We start from the raw sequence: 14,510 nt of genomic DNA, 5'->3' as shown, positions 1-14,510 counted from the left end.
ATGAGAAACAACTTAAGCAAATCTCAATTTGTTGATAGTCATTTAGAATACCTTAAGCATTAAAGTCTTAAATTAGAAAATAAAAAACTTCTTATTCTATTCAAATTTATTTTTCAACTCTGATCTATATATTAGGTTTTCCTCCACAGACTACTACTTTTTCTAAAGTGATTAAATTCTATATATAACTGTGGAAGTTCTGATTATTAAAATTATATGGGATAGAATATTAATATACAGTCAGTAAATACTCATATAAACATACTACAGCTATTAAAATCTCCTTCAATAAATTATAAAATATTTCATTGTAACTCCCCTATTAGTAATTTACATATGTGTATGTATGAAGTAGAAATTGACAGGATCAATCAGAATACACTATTGCAACTTGACAAGCAAACTGAATTAACTGTGATATGCTTTACTACCAAACCTGACACTGCTTTCTTTAGTTTTCAGAGTACCTCTCTTTTTAGAAAATATTTCCATTTTAATAACTCTTTATAATCTTCAACATGCAATCCTAGCCATCTCTTGCTTTAATAGAACAGTGAAACCATGATATGTGAAAACAAATTTTAATTTTTTGTAACTTGGCATGTACATATTTCACATAATTTAAGTCATAAAATTATCACACAATTTGAGATTAGACCTAAATAATGTCACAAATCATGGAACTAATGATTAATGAATGAATTTTTAAGTGCAATAAAACTTTAGTAGTTTGGAGAACAGTATATCTGCAATAGCAGAAAGTTTAAGTTATGGAACACTTTTTAAAAGGCAGTTGTACTATGTATCAAGTGGGAATAACAACACACATAGCTTATGAGATGTCAATTACATTTTAAGGAATTTCCTTTTAATAGTTAGAACAGAATGATTTGAACTTAGCATGTACGTTGTACACAAATGGGTACTTCTAAAAAATTCAGAGTTCTGAAAGTATGTTCCAAGGGTTTAAGAATTTTTCCTAAAAATTCTACTAGTATTATGTTACTAGTATTAATTAGCTGGTTATATTAATGTGATACTCTTAAATTTTCAAAATATTATTAATTAACTTAACATTAATTTGATAAATATTTCCATTGAAATACCCTTTTATGATTTCCATAGCTTTGACTCCATCGATTATCACATGCTATAGTATAAATATCCCTTTCAGCTAACTATAATTATGTTTATGTTTCTTGCTCTTTAGAAACCAACAGAAACCTTTGTAGGACCCCCTTCCCTTCATAGCCCAGCATCTCAAAATTGCAGTCCTTATTTCCTACTATATTCTTATCTGACATTCATTTCTCAACCCAGAGCAATCTGGTTTCTGCCTCTTTCCTTACACCAAAACTGACAAATACTTTTTAATTCCTACCACACTAAATCTCTGCACTATTTGGTATTGATAACTACTCCTTCCTTGCAATTGTTTCCTTTCTTGCCAATTTCCTAAGTATCATGGGTTCCCAGTTCTCTCTTGTCTCTCACACATTTATTCACTTTAGGTAGTTGGCAAACTCAAATGATATCTTCTTTTTATAATCTGAGATATTATACACAGATATACAATGGCTGTCCATTTCTATGCTAGAGGACCCATTCAGCTTTCCTGATCATAAATAATTGATCCAGGCTTAAACACTTGACCCAAGCTGAACCATCAAATGCGACTAAATGAATTCTGAGATTGGGAATGAAGGCAGGAAAGAGAATCACTGGTGGTAGCCGTCGAGTTAACTCCAGCCTTCCAAGAAAAGGTGCACTTTTTTTTTTTTTTTTTGGCTGAGGTCCCTGTAACTGCTAGTTTCTGTCCTCTGACTGGCTGATTGCTCACATAGTTTTCTTTTGGTTCTGTGAGATGCACAATAAACCCTCTCCCTGCTACTTGGCCCAAGAGTAACATTTTTGTTTTGTTTTGTTTTTGCTTAAATTAACCAGAGTATATTTTATTAAACTAGTAAACATCTTGATTGGCTCCTCTTTCATCTCTGCCATTAAACACTGCTCTTCACCACGGGGATCTCTCTAGACCTGCTTCTCATTTTAAATCTTTCTCTGAGCATTCCTCATTCAAAGCCACTGCCTTCTTTTTAATGTAATTTTACAATATTAGATTCATTTTTTTCTAAAGTGATTAAATTCATTTAAAATTTTTTGTTTTATTTTTATTTACTGGATATTTCTTCTCAGACCTCAAAAACCTCCCCCCCAAAAAAAACACAAAAAAAACACCCAACTCTTTCTATTAGTTCTCGTTTTGTAGTCTTCCCAAATTTCCTTTCCCCTTGCCTGACTAGGGAAGGGAAAGAAAAATTTCTTCCTATCCATTTCATGCTAGAGTTCTTGGTCCTCTTTTGTATTCTACATGGTTTTCATTTCAACCTCATTCACCTATTATCTCGATGCTAAAAAATCAGCCTATATCTCTAACCTTAGCTCTTCCTCCAAAATCCACACACATATTTCAAGCGCTTATTAGACAATTCCACTTCACTGATTCAAAGGTCCCCTAAAATCAACATGTCCAAAATTTAATTCAAAATCTTTTCCTTAAACTCGCATCTCTTCCTATATTATGCAATCACCAGCTACCTAATCTCCCCCTCCCTTGCCCTCGTATTAGTATCAGGGTCAGCAAACTATGGTACAGTCTGTTTTTTCTATGGACTGCAAGCTAAGAATGGTTTTTACATTTCTAACCAGTTATGTAAATTAAATAAAATCACACAAGAGATGCTAGAGTGTCCATATATGGTAGATAAATCCTAAGATCCCTGTCTTAAATAGTCATCAAATTCTTCGACCTTTTCTTTCTCTAGATCTTAAATGGTCACCATATGCTCTCAAATTTTTCTCTGTCTTCTACCAGTATCCCCAAACTGAGGTCATTTCCTGCTGAAGAAAATAAAAAACCTCCTATCTCGCCTTCAGGACTCACATCTTGTGGTATAATGAGAAATATATATTTGGTTTTTGCCCCCCCCCCCCCATCTCCTCCTACCCCCTTCCTTAATTTGTCCTATACATCTCTTCCATTCGGCCTTTCTGGAATGTATCCTTTCTAATAAAATTGTAATCAGAAGTATAGTGCTTTTCTGAGTTCTGTGAATCATCCTAATGAATTAGTGAACCAGAGAAGGGTGTGGGAACCCCCAAATTTATAGTCAGCCAGGAAGAAGTGGGGGCAGTCTTGTGGGATTGAGCCTTTAACTTTGGAGTCTGCACTAACTCCAAGTAGTTAGTGTTAGAATTGAATTGAGCTGAATCCCAGGACACCCAGTTGGTGCCTACCCTGCATACCAGCATTAGACTTCTCTTTTTATAAATCAAATCAGATCATTTCACTATCCTGTTAAATAATACTGAAGGCTTTCCACAATGCATAGGACAACTCCAGGCTCTTTACCCCGTTTTTTTTTTTATATATATAATTCTTCACATTTAATTACATTTTTATACTATCACTATCCTTAATTGACATCTTGAAATAACTTCCTAGCTATACCTCCCTCTACTAAGGATGTTTTTAAGAGAAAATCACATTTGTGGAAGCCATTTACTTCATTAATGCACATAATACTATTTGTAGGCAACATATAACTATAATAACATAAATTATACATTATCTTTAAACAGGAAAAGGTTTATCTACAATTATGGCTTAAACCATAAATGCCTTTTAACAACTTAAACCATTAAAAAAATATATTTTTATTGATTTCAGAGAGGGAGAGAGAGAGAGATAGAAACATGATGAGAGAGAATTATTGATTAGCTGCCTCCTGCACGCCCCACACTGGGGATATAGCCCCAACCCAGGCATATGCCCTGACTGGGAATCGAAGCGTGACCTTCTGATTCATAGATCGATGCTCAACCACTGAGCCACTCCAACTAGGTGACTTAAACAAACAATTTTTAAAAAAATGTGAATGGTCAGAAAATATACTTGTAATGAAATATCAGAATTTAACATTTAAGCTATCAAATGAAATTTAAATGTGATGCCTTAAAACTCTTCCTAGTTTCCATCTAAAAAAAAAGAATATTAGATAATAATAATCTTTAAGGACTCTTATAGTTTTAAAATTCTATTATTTTAATTGGGTGATCTATTTCTTTAATATTTAATCTTGCCTTTGCAGTACACTTTTTAATTCTTTAGTTCAATAGGATAATTCGTTGTTGGTTAAAGCAAATTCATATAAAATGACCTGATATTTAAAAAGCAATCAGTGAAAGTAAATATTGGATTTCTTCATGTTAAATCTAAAAATCCATCACTATACTTGCTTTTTACTTTATTTGTTGCTTAACATATCTCAACAGTGAATCTATCATATCAACATAGTCATCATGATCCAAGCTGCAAATAATAGAGAATGTCAGTGTCAATTTTGCTTTCTCACACTTGCTTCCCTTCACTTCATCTGATTTTAATAATCCCTGTCAAACCACAAACAGTCCAAATTACCTTCATGACACAGAAGCTTTCAAGGAGCAGACAGAATCTCAACTTTCATTTAGCAACTACAAAAGAAAGCTGTCCAGCTGGACAAATATTATTTCCACACTTGACAATCTCCACAGTTGAGCATGCATTTTAATTTTAACTAAACCTGCCAGGAGTTTGATAGGAGCTTCTTGTTTTGTGTAGATTGACTCACAGGATTATCAGACCAATGACTGTAATTGTGATGAAAGAACCCAACATTTTTATACTAAAAGATAAATCATATACCCAAACTGAGGGATCAAAATGGATATATAAGAGATAATTTGGAGGCATAGGTTGCAGGAATAAATAACTACTTAAATTAGGTGCTTTAATGACTACACATGTCTAAAGACAAATACATCTTGATGTAATTTTGCAAAGTAACAGATAATAACTAAAAGTAAAATGAAAAAAGTTAAAATTGTACTCCAAGATACCATTGAGAAACAGGTTCTAAGAATGAAATCTAAAGAGACTTTTAAATTGTTTTAGACTGACTTGACTTCAAAGTCAAATTTCTAGAACACTACTATGCATAAAATTATAACACAACTGATGTTCTTGACAAGATATTAAAAAGTCCACTCTATACTAATTAATGTATCCTTAAATACACAATGTAAAACTTCCAAAAGTCAGAGTGAAAATGAATAGTAAGCTTGTAGAAGAATATTAGAATAAAAGTTATACTGTAAAACTATACTATGGACTATTATGTCTTTGAAGTTTGATTTATTAAACTTGTCTACAATGGTAAAATATTTCTGGAACATTTCTGTCTAAGCTAGGCCTGGATTTCTCCTATAGTTATTAGAACCTCACAATTCCTAAACATCAAGTGTTCCTTCAGTTTGCTATACTTAATTCTAGTATTAGGGTCTTCCTTCTCCAAAGGCCAATCCATTGGCCATTCAAGTACGATTTCTCCCCCAACTCTGTCTTGAATACCAGAGCTCAGTTTCCTGTACAGCTCCTTTCTTTCTCTTTCCCGTGGTCTTCTGACTATTCCATTTCATCTACATCCATGTCTACCACTATAACCTGTGTGTGGGAACTCCTGTTCTAAATATCCCACTCCATACTACATCACTCCCTTGGATGTCCCATAGGCACCTTAAACTTACATACTCCCAAACAATCTTACTATTTTCTCTCTGGAACTTCTTTCTTTTCATGAGGTCCCTATGATAGTTAGAAGCACTACTATCAACCTATATACTCAAGTCAGAAATGTGAGAGTCATCTCCCACATTCCAACATTATCTTACCAAACTCATAGCCAAATGATCAGTCTTAACTCATATCTCTCGCATCCATTCATTTCCTCCTACTGCTCCTGTGTAGATTAAAATTCCATCCTCTGGATTAGTGCAGCAGTTTCTTAAAGAGTCTCCCTTTTAGTATTTTGTATCACCTCCTTCTAACTCATTCTCTATCCTACCACTAGAATGATCTTTGTAAAACAAAGAGAGGAATCAGTGTTTGTAGCAGGATTTTAAGTCTAAGTGACCAGGAGAAAAGTCATCCTCTTCTGAATTAGAATTTAAATTTATTCAGTTAAAAAGATGAGCTCCATTAAAAGAGTTTCCCCATTAGTCTATATAATTCAAAACAAAATTTTGGAATTTCACAATTAAACCATTCGAGTTATCATCATTTAATTCATTCAGTTTCCACTTTGATTTCATAGGGATATATTTTAACGTCTTCCTACTTGTGAGTCTCTTCCCCCCCTCCCCCCAATAATTGCAATTCTCTAAAAGCTTAACATAAACTAAATTTTTGCCTTCCATGTGATAAATGCTTTGATTAAAGATTTCTAATAGATTTTGAATAAATTGCAACCAAAATTGAGAGGACATTTTAACAAGAGTATTTAATACCGTGGTAGGACACAAAGCAATTTTTAAAGTCTCAAACATTTCTAAAATCCAAAGAGAGGAAGTGTATACTGCCATGCTTAAATCATTTTTGTTTTCTTTCCATCAATCTGATCACAAAAATCTATAGGCTGGTTATCTTGTGTATGTATAAAAACATTTGTAATTTTTGACAACTACACCTTCTATTTTGATTGGTTGATATTGCAAATTTTTATGCTTTTATGAATTACATTGTGCATCACAATATATTTCAAGTATAGTTCTCTCCATAAGTTCTACATTTATTTTTAAAATGTTCATGATGTTATGTCCTACCACAACATATTTTTAACATCACATAAACCAAATAATTTTATCATGTTGCTGTTTTTAATACAAATTATAACAGTATTCACAATAATGTCAAGTGTTTCACCTTTTACAGAATAAATTTCTAAATGCTTTACTTTGATTCCATGAATTAGACACAAAACTTGAACTACTGGAATTAATTGATTTTTTAAAATTAGAAATATCCAATGATACTCATGTAAAACTGGTATCATTTAACTATTGATAAATTTCTTTTCTTTTTTTTTTAAGTATATTTTATTGATTTTTTACAGAGAGGAAGGGAGAGAGATAGAGACCTAGAAACATCGATGAGAGAGAAACATTGACCAGCTGCCTCCTGCACACCCCCCACCGGGGCTGTGCCTGCAACCAATGTACATGCCCTTGACCGGAATCGAACCTGGGACCCTTCAGTCCGCAGACCGACGCTCTATCCACCGAGCCAAACCGGTTTCGGCTGATAAATTTCTTTTAATGGAGTCAATACATTAACAGCTATTGTTTCACATTTTTATACATGCACAAGAAAATTTGAAACCAAAATTGAGAGAGATTAACTTAGAACCATCACTTTATCTAAATGAAAAATCATGTTTCACAGAGTGGTACATAAATGTACCTTTTGCAGCTAAGTATGAAAATGTAGTATTTGCAGGCATGGTCTTTAAAAAAGACTGTGGAGTAGATGTTGATCTTCTTCAGCAGACTGATGTCTTCTTGTTTTCACGTGATCAGTGATGTTATTACAGCCCCCTCATGTGTGAATTACACATGAAAATTCTTTTCAGCAAGTAATAACTGTTAAACTTGCACTGGTGTGTGTGTTTTAATTACTGTCATCAAAAAGGGTTATTATAAAATAAAAATGTGTTACCCAATAATGAAATAAATAGGTAATTGTGGATTTATACTACATGATACATGATGAAACCCTTGTAGCAACAAAGTTAGGACTGTATTCATTCAATGGCAAGATTGAATAAAGACTGAGAGATTGTGCAATCCATGGGCTAGGGCAGCTGTCCAGAACAACTGGCTGGCACATCAAGTGGCCAGCAGAAGTGGCAGCATTGGATACTTCTGCCATCACTATCACCATCACACAAAAGCTGAATAAGTTAGCTGTATCACTGCTCATGCCAGAGTGCATTCATTTTATCACCAAGCACCCTTCATGCTGCCCTTGAAAAAGATGTGTTAGCCTATAGTATTACCTCTGGAAAGGATCTGGAAGAGAGAAATGGGTTATTGCCAATTTAACCATATGTTAAAGTGAGAATTCTGTTCACTACACTGGCATCTCACATATGAGATCGTGTCACAGTGTGGAAATACAAAGTGTAGGCCTATCTAAACCTAACCTAGTTTATTTACATGCAAGTATTTAAATAATACTTCATTCAAAAATAAAAAGTCTGAGACAAATGCTAAACCAGATGTAATGCTAGGACAAAAGGCATAAAATGGGGCTATTCTGGGCAAGCTGTATATATGACAGGGTGTCATTATGATGTGCTACTTTAAATGACAATATGACATCCATAAAATGGAACTTATGTATCTATAAAAAATGATAATCTAGCTCTATGTGGCATGACATAAAAAGATTTCTAGAAAATTGAAGGAAGTCAAAAATACCAGGCAGTGCATGTCCATGCTAGCCTTCAGGAAGCTAGCTGAGGAGCGGGTAACTATATGGTTGCCCATAGGTTTTCTGCTGGTTACAGTCCTAGGATAGGCAAGGGTAGCGAGTCGAGGCTATAGGAAGTTTATGTTGCACGGGCTAAATTATTACAAAGGAAATGCTGAAACTTTCATCTGGATGACAGAATGATAATTTATGAAGTTTTAAAAATTTAGGAGGAAAATTGTGATAAAAAGGTATTGCAAATTCAGTTATAGGCATGATATTTCTGAGTGGATTATATGAATAGAAATGTCCAGAATAGAAATGGAGGAGGCATAGGAGGGAAATGCATGAGGAAGCATAATGTCATATGGAAGTTCAGAACACCAAGACTCAGACAGTGTCTTTCAAATTTTTTGGACTATGATCCACAAAATGCATTGTAATCTCACGGGTATGTGTGCACACACATATCTTAAACAAAAGCTTCATGAAACATTACTTAACCTTAATACTTCCTTTGATATTTTCTAGTCTACTCTAGTCCTTTTCTTCCTCTCTCCCCACTCTTCCTATTTTTGTTTTTAAATGCTGCCACAGCCTCCAAATTGATTTCAACATCTGCATTTTGACTGAGATTTTTAGATTACAAAGAGACCTTTGTGTGTGTGTTTTTTTTTTTTGTAGAATCATTACCAAGATATGACCGGCAAATCCAGAAGAGATGTTCTTTGAGAAAGGGTAAAGGAGAGAAAAGCAGAATATTAAGTACTGGCATGGAGAACACTAACATGAGGAGGGAGAAAAGCCAAAGAAGGTAAAGTAAGAGGGTCAGAGGATGGGATAAACAAGTAGCAAGGGGGATAATGCTGCAAAAAGAAATGAGTAGTCAGCAAAAGCCTTTTTCGATTTGTATTTTCCTTTCCTGCAGTGTTTTAAAGTGCAGTTCAAGAATAATTTAAGGAGAATTACTTCAGCCACTTGTTAAAAATTGAAGTACCCGGGCCTCATTCCAGGCCCGTGAATTGGAACTCTGGATGTGGGTCCTGGAGCTGGCAATTTAAAAGTTTTCCAGGGCATTGTTTTCACCAAGCATTTTGATCTCAGTGCCTTTTAACAAATCAGTTTTCAAAATGGTACTTTCCAGGAACATGCAATCTCACTTCACACTTTAGACATATTCTTGAAAAGTTGCTAAGTGAGTACTTGCATAGAAAACCATTATTTTCCTAAAGACTTCCATGATTAATTTCAGAATTATGTTCATCCCTAAGGAAACAAACACGTTTCTTGAAGCATTCAGCTTTTCAACAAACATTATTTATCAATCTAATTTTTCTGTATTGCTTATGCAAGTGGTTGGCCAAATGAACTTACAAACATGATCTTTATTCACAAGGGGCAGGGGAGAGGACAGCTGCAATAATGTCAACATTAAACAATTTTAATTAAAAAAATAATAAAATTCAATATACTGTTAACACATTTCATTCTGATTTTGAACTGATCTTAACAGGTTAAGTACCACAAACAAGTGACATTTAGCATAAGTCACAGGCAGGAAATGCCACCGGGAAATAGATTTCAAAAAATACAGAAATTAAAGTTTGTAATTTAGACTCAAACAGCAAAAGTATGCTTTTATGTGGTGAGTTCTGCTAACAAATATATTTGCCTATTTATTACCAATTGATAATCAAGAAGGGTGAGATATGAATCTATTCTATTCCAAGCTGGAAAGCATAGCTAATAACTAAAGTAGCTAAACTGTATTCACTTACCTCATATCAGGCCCTGTTCTAAATCCTTTACATGATTAACTCATTTCATCTTCACAACAATCCTGTGAAGTAAGTACCCCTTTGGCCCTCACTTTCCAGATAATGAAGGCAAGGTGTAGGGAGCTGTGTCACTTCCCGGAGGCCCCTCAGCTGGAAGTGGGAACCGGGTCTCAAATCCAGGCAGCCTGTCTCTAGAGTCTGTACTCTAGGCAATGTGCTTCACTGCGATTGTAAGGAAGTCTCCGATGTTGAAGTTAGTTGCCACTGTAGAAAGACTTGCTGTTTAAAATCTGGGGTGTTTTTTTCTGTTCTTTATACAATTGATTTCAAGATAACGTGGGTCTACTTTAGATCCCAGCTCATGTTTAGTTATTAGACCTCATTATATAAGGTACTTTATTTATGATAGGAATGCCCAAGATAGCATAAAGATGGGATTTCAGTAACACACTGAACATAAAATAGAAATCTGTTATAAAAGATACTTAATTCTGTTTATGAGGGCAGGATAGCATAAAGGTTTAGAGCTGTGCTTCCCAAACTTTAAGGTCCCAATAACCTGAGAATCTTGTTTAAAATGTAGCTGTAGCCAGTTTGGCTCAGTGGATAGAGCGTGGGCCGGGTTCAATTCTGGTCAAGGACACGTACCTTAGTTACAGGCTCCTCTACAGCCTGGGACGCATCCAATCTATGTGTTTCTCTCACATCGATGTTTTTCTCTGTCTTTCCTCTCTCTTCCACTCTCTCTAAAAATCAATGGAAAATTATCCTCGGGTGAGGATTTAAAAAAAAAAGACCTTTCCTAACCAATGTGGCTTGGTGGTTGAGCGTCAACTTATGGTTAGATTCCTGGTCTGGGAACATGCCTGGGTAGCAGGCTTGGTCCCAGTGTGGGGGCGTGTAGGAGGCAGCTGTTCAATGATTCTCTGTCATCAGTAATGTTTCTATCTCTCTCTTCCAATACCTTCCTTTCTGAAATCAATAAAAAATATATTTTTTTAATGTAGTTCTTCAGTAGGGCTGGGGCGGGCCTTGGATTCTAAATTCTAACAAGTTCCCAGGCACCGCTGGCCTGCGGATCGCACTTTGAGTAGTGAGGGCGTAGAGTGGGAGCTCTGTGGTCACACTACTTGTGTCTGAATCTCAGTTCCATTATTTACTAGTTTTGTAATATTTCTTTTCATGTTCCCCCATGGCACTTATAAAAGTGATAGCATTAAAGGGTTTTTATGGGAATTACATGAGATAATCCATGGATAGTACTTAGAACAGTCGCTGTCATATAGAAAATACTCAATCCGTATTACCTCTTAATATTATAGAAAACTATTAAAAGCATATATTGTACCCCATTAGAAAGGCATTTATAGAATTGACTGATGTAGCATAAACACTAAATAAAAGTTCATCATTCTCTGCCAGGCAGTCACTAGAACATCACCGTTCATTGAAGGACATTAAATATATAAGTCAGACTAACTACCCAGCTTATTAAATGCATAAATCTGAAACTGCTCTAAATGAATTTGTAAGAGCCTATAATATTTTGTTTCTCTTTCAGAAAACTTTTTAATATTGCAGGTATACACTGAGTTATAATTCATTTATTTGAATAGCTTCCTCTGAATTTAGAAAGTTTCCTCTGAATTTTTGTTTAAAAATTTCATTTTTATCAAATAGAAATCAGAACTTGTATTAGCATGAACAATAATAATGATTTTAAAGTTTGTTCAAACAAGGGCACTAGTATAGTTTAAATGAGTTTGGAAAACTTAGCCAAAACCTTCATACACAAGTGTATACATTTTCAAACCACTATACAATGCAGCATAATTACCTCTTTATTTTGTTTGTTTGTTTTTGTTTTTTTCTTCTAGTTACCTCTTATTGTTGAGGACTGGGGCTTAGAAAAAATATTACTTGTTAGAATTGTGATGATTTAATAATGATGTGATATGGGAGGATTCGGTCAAGTTAGGACCAGAAATGAAGATAAAATTCCACATCATCATCCCAAATGAAAACGATTAGAAATTTCTCAAATTCACCACTATATATATATATATATATATATATATATATATATATATATATATATTAAAGAGATAAGAAATGAAGTACACTAGAAAAAAATGATTAATGTTTGCCTAATCATTGATAAAAAACCAGTAAGGATAAAATCTGGTGGTTCAATCAAAGAGGAGATGATAGCTATGGAAGTGTTTTGTTTTGGTTAGTATCTTTATGAGTCAGCAGAAAAAGATCAATAAACAACTTGCTTCTCTTTTCATCTTTTATTTCTCTAACACAGGTGCTGAAAAAGACAACTGTGGAGCAGATTCTAATATATTTATTCTAAATTAAAAGTAGATTCAGCTTAGGCAATGCAGACCTGCCCTGGCAGCTCATTTTGAACAAAAGAATAAAAAAAAAGAGGAATGTGGGTACGTAGATTATTCTCTCCCTCCTCTTTCCCCTTTCTGTCTTTCCCTGTAGAATGCTCTTGGCTGCTCCTTTAATGACTGGTGTGGTACTAGAAAAAAATTTAACACAAGTAACAAGTGTTACTTTAGAAAGCAAGATTTTATTTTCAAAACTCTGCATAACAGTGCTTTATAAAAAGGACTGCCATATGAAAAATTTTAAGGCAGTGTTTACCTACACTCAACTACACTGAATAAGAATTCTTCTATTGAAATAATTATCAAGTTTAACTTGTAATTTTAGTGGGAAAAAAAAATCAATTGTGCTTTTTAACATCTACAGAGGAGATAACCACCAAGATCAAATGGTTAGCATTAGTGGCACAGGAACAATAGAATGTGAACAGAATTATCTCAACGTCATGTTTTGTTATTTGGGTTTATATTAGTCTGAATAGAATTCCTGAAAAACAGAAATTCACTAACTTTCCCCACTTACAAGGCAGGTATTAGCTGTCTCTTAACAAGAAATTAACAAGGTATTAGCTGTCTCAAGGAATTAACAAGGTATTAGCTGTCTCTTAGCAAGGAATTCCACTTCAGTGTGACCTATTTATGCCTGTTAGATTTACCATATGCATTTTTTTAATGACCTCAAAACCAAAGGAAATGTAGAAACCTATTTGAAAAACTGACATTAAGGTTGTGACACCAACCAAAGCAACAAGAAAATTTAAAGTTAAACTGACACACAATCCCCAAATCAGCCTGGTACACCCCTAATTTGAAAAACAGTTACTGTGTGAAGTAGCGATGGCATGTCAGCCTCTGCTTTGAAACTCCTGATGTTTGTCATTTGGTGTTTGTGTCACAACCTTAATATTATTTAAATATACTTCTTAATATATATTATTTAAAAAACATCTTTGAATTGAGGATACTCATAAGGCTTTGAAGAAGCCACCCTCGAAGCCCTGCAGCCCCAGCGCGCCACTTTTCGTAGAAGTGGTGCATAAAGCATCTGCTGTTGACAAATCTAATTCATTACAAGGTGAGATGGGTGCATTTTAAAATAACTGGCTGCCATCATTATCTGTAGCGCCTTTTATAAATTATTCTTCATTTCCCTTTTGACTGAACTTTTCACAGTTCCCTTTCAGAGTCTGAGTGTTATGCCTTATAGTCAATGCTTTCAACATGTTTAGACAAGTCATAAGTTAAACAAGCAGTGGTACTTTATTTTCTAGAAATGAGAAAGGGTTGCAGAAATAGTTATATATTATTTCTTTCAATTCACTGATTTTTAACTAAAGACAAGCAAAGTCAGTTAGTGGTGGTTTCATCTCATACAAAGGATTTAAAAATGAAGCTATACTGTTCAGGTGGAAGGAAGAATTTCAAAGAAAGAGACATAAAGAGAGATGCTGGCAGCCCTGCTGCACTGTTGCGCAGACTTAGTTTAAAATTGAATTGTGCTTCCCCTGACATGGGAGATCAGGCGCATCATAAGGCTGACAGCTGGCTGGCACACTAACTTCCTAAAGGAAAATGTGAGCTGTATTTTCTCTTAGAGGCCAAAGGAATAGAATTATAGAAGCCTTCAAGGAAATGAAGTAGGCAAGGTACAAATTATTTGAAATATGAAAACATTTCTTACCTAATTTTGTTTCAGAAGATGCTAAGAATGAACTGGTCTTCCAATTCTAAGTAGGTGGAAAGTTATTTCCTTCTTGTTTGTTGGTAAAAGAACTACCCTTTCTTTAGGATCTTCAGCAGAGTTTTTTCCAAAATATACAAAACACACCTATAAAATAATTAGATAACACTCTGTCACTGCCACATTTGAGGGGACATAGTCACAACATTAGTACATTGGTAGTGACAGTACTATCACTAGGTTATGACATACAAGCTTGATCCAAGAGATGCTAAACATACACAAAGACACGCTGAAGTTGC

General features: G+C 34.4%; 1 protein-coding gene across 1 annotated transcript in view; it reads right to left on the bottom strand.

Moving 5' to 3' along the window:
* The window catches only part of KIAA0825 (KIAA0825 ortholog), a 353,187-nt gene that overhangs the window by 318,973 nt on the left and 19,704 nt on the right, over positions 1 to 14,510 (bottom strand). The window contains exon 2 of the mRNA XM_028139797.2: positions 14,209 to 14,355. The gene's annotated coding sequence lies outside the window, so the exon portion shown is untranslated. The remainder of the gene's footprint in view (positions 1 to 14,208; positions 14,356 to 14,510) is intronic.

Source organism: Eptesicus fuscus, chromosome 4, assembly GCF_027574615.1.
Source record: "Eptesicus fuscus isolate TK198812 chromosome 4, DD_ASM_mEF_20220401, whole genome shotgun sequence".
NCBI lineage: Eukaryota > Metazoa > Chordata > Mammalia > Chiroptera > Vespertilionidae > Eptesicus > Eptesicus fuscus.
The sequence above is the reverse complement of the archived record's forward strand: the minus strand, read 5'-3'. Positions and strand labels throughout refer to the sequence as shown.